Source organism: Thalassophryne amazonica, chromosome 21, assembly GCF_902500255.1.
Source record: "Thalassophryne amazonica chromosome 21, fThaAma1.1, whole genome shotgun sequence".
Classification (NCBI taxonomy): Eukaryota; Metazoa; Chordata; class Actinopteri; order Batrachoidiformes; family Batrachoididae; genus Thalassophryne; species Thalassophryne amazonica.
In genome coordinates, this window is record NC_047123.1 from 20215221 (window position 1) to 20218935 (window position 3715).

The window sequence follows — 3715 nt, forward strand, 5'->3', positions numbered from 1 at the left end:
TCATTTTTCCCCTCAGTTCTACTCACAACACCCCATAATGACAGCATGAAAATATTTTTTTGAAATTTTTGCAAATTTATTAAAAATGAACAACTAAAATCACATATAAGTATTCAGAGCCTTTGTTCAATACTTTGTTGATGCACCTTTGGCAGGTGATGCCACAAGCTTAGTGCAGCTATTTTCAAGCAGTTTTGCCCATTCCTCTTTGTAGCACCTCTCAAGCTCCATCAGGTTGGATGGGGAGTGTCAATGTACACCCATTTTCAGATCTCTCCAGAGACGTTCAATCAGATTCAGGTCTGGACTCTGGCTGGGCCACTCAAGGACATTCACAGAGTTGTCCCGAAGCCACTCCTTTGATATCTTGGCTGTGTGCTTAGGCTCATTGTGCTGCTGAAAGATGAACTATCACCCCAGTCTTATGTTGAGTGCTTTGGAGCAGGTTTTCATCCAGGATGTCTCTGTACATTGCTGCATTCATCTTTCCCTCAGTCCTGACTAGTCTCCCAGTTCCTGCCGCTGAAAAACATCCCCACAACATAATGTTGCAAATGGTGCCTAGTTTCCACCGAACATGATCCCTGCCATTCACACCAAAGAGTTCAAGCTTTGTCTCATAAGACCAGAGAATTTCTTCATAGTGAAGCAGATGAGATAATATTTACAGAGGAATTTTTCAAATGGTGAAAAAGCACCAAATTCAGCACAAGATATTACCCTTTTGAAAAGCCAGAGTGTGCACTTGAATTTTCAATAGGCAGCCAGGTGGGGGTCAATTGAAGAATTCCACAGGGGTCAAAATTAAAAGATGCTCCAATCATATTGAAAACATACCACATTATTTGTCTGCTCATAAATATTCCAAAAAGGTATAGTTTGGGCTACTAGTGACTGAATGTTATGGCGTAAAAACAGCAAGAATGGTGACAAGGGCAAATTTCAGTTTGTACAAGGGTCAAAACTTAAAGTTTCTCCAATTTTGGTAAAAAGTGGTGCAAATTATTGGTTGAGCTAATAGGATGAATAAATGGAATAGTTTTTGATGATGTTGAATGCTTGGTCTACAAAGTAAAGGTCAAACAATGTCGATGTCCATTGGATTCTAACTTTGATGATAACTAAGCATGACACATGGTGCAAACTATTCCTTTTAAAACCTTATTAACCCCATTATAGGATGCACCACAGCTGAATTTTGAGCTTCATGGCAAAGGCTGTGAATACAGTTCCCTACAAAAGTATTGGAACACTTGATATTTCACACATTTTAATTTATGCCATTTCAAATACAAAAAAATTAAAATTTCTAAAATGATCTTTCTTAAACTCAAACTGAAAGCAATTCTTTACAACTTGATATAAAATTTATTATAAATATAAAAGCCAAGATGATGTGTTGCATAATGCGACTTTGGTATAATACCTGTAAATAATCAGTTTTATTGCCGGTTTTCTTCAGACAAGTCGAAATGGATACGTGAACATTTCCAAGTCACTGAATATGTCTTGGATATTTTTACATAAATTCAGAAATGCAGTGTGGCACCCTGGTAAATCTGTGTGGAGTAGATGGTTCTCAAAAACTGAGTGACTGTGAGGAAAGCCACAACCTAGAAGTTATAGGTTTCTCTGGCTGTGATTTGAAGGATTTTCTTTAGACCTGAAAGTTCAGCTACAATTTGTCAGATGGTACATCTGAGATGCAAGCCCAGATTTTGTTTGGTGAAAGAAAATCCTTACGTACTAATACTTAACGTGATTTCTTAGATTTTAAAATTATTATTGTTGTTTTTATTAAAATTGCAAAAATCTTAAAAAATAAAACTTTTCACATTGTCATTATGGGGTATTGTGTGTAGAATTTTGGGGAAAAATATATTTCATCCATTTTGGAATAAGGCTTTGACATAACAAAATGTGGAAAAAGTAAAGTGCTGTGAATACTTTCCAAATGCAATGTACTTGGTACAGGCTTCCAGCACACTTCTATCCCACATTTCTATCCTTAAATAAGCAGACTGCATTTGATAACTGTATTAGCAGCTAGCATTTTTGACAATGCTGACTGTAAATCATTTGATAAAATACTGTAAATATTTTTTAATACACTGAATTTATTACTTTATAATGTTGCCTCCAATGCTCTTAAAGTCAGAACTGTTCATAAGACAAGTGTTTAAATTTCACAAAATGTTCACTGCTTTTGTAGGCTTTATATTGTATTAAACAGATGGTGTGTTGTGGCCGCTGATCTTTTTGGACTAACGTTTTGATTTATTTTTAGCTTTACAAGTCAAGATTATGCAACATGGCGCATTCCAAATGTAAAGACGGAATCTGTTTACAGGTCAAAACTCAGTATTTGTTTAAGCATAATGCTGCTCATTGTCTTGCCACTTTTTTCTCTGTCTTTTTTTCTTCTTCTGATTAAGCAAACAAGACTGTTGTAGCTGTGACGCTAACATCACTCCTAGTGTCCACATTTTTTTTTTTAATTCAAAGACCCCATTTTGAATTTGTTTCAACCAGTTTTTGGCCTAACTTAAAAAAGTCATTGTTTAGGTTAGTGCAAAATTTTGTTTAATTCTAACCTGAAAACCAGCAAGGGATAATAAAGTTCTGTTTAATCTAATATAATCACAGTGGGTTACAAAAGTATTCAGCCCCTTGGTATTTCACACATTTTGTTTATGGCATTTCACATATAAAAAGTAAATCAGGCTTCTCAGACAATAGTAGAGAAGCTTGAATCTTCGACTGGACTGGGTTGCTTGACGCGAGGACGTTTCGCTTCAATTCGCAGAAGCTTCCTCAGCTAAAATTCTTGCTCTGGTAGTCTGACTTCTGTCTTGACTCTTGTAGAGAAGAAAATACAGAAGCCAACAAAAGCTGGAGTTTTTTAATCTAACCAGACCCCTCCTACCGAGAGGCCGACTGCTATAGGCTGGTGACTAAACAATAGCTCTAATTAGCACCTATTGTGCTGTAGTTAGCACCCTCCTAATGATAGGACGGATGATTCTCAGACAATATAAAAATTTATAAAATTATCTTAGACTCAAACTGAAAGCAAATCTCTACAACTTGATATAAATTAATTAAAAATATAAAAGCCAAGATGATGGGTTGCATAAGTAATGGGCCCCTTTGGCACAATACCTGTAAATAATCAGTTTAATTGCCACTTTTCTTCAAACAAGTCCGCGGATGGATACATGAACATTTCCAAGTCACTGAATATGTCTTGGACTTTATTTACATCAGTTATGAAGAAATATAAACAGTTTGGCACTGTATGGTACATCTGTGTGGAGTAGACAGATCTCAAAAACTGAATGACTGTGCAAGGAGTGAGGAAAGCCACCAAGACAGGCTTCTGTGGCTGTGATTGGAGAAATTGTGCATTGTGCATGTTTTGCATTTTGTATCACCAATTATACTGCTTCATGATGAAGTGGTACAGAGGAGGGTGTTTTTAAAAAGAAGATCTGAAAGTTCTGAGATGCAAGCCTAGATTTAATGTTTTGGTGAAAGAAAACTACTCCACACAGTTTTGTACTTCTTCATAACTGATGTAAATAAAGTTCAAGACATATTCAGTGACCTGGAAATGTTCATGTATCCATCCCCCGACTTGTCTGAAGAAAACTGGCAATAAAACTGATTATTTACAGGTATTATGCCAAAGGGGCCCATTACTTATGCAACACAT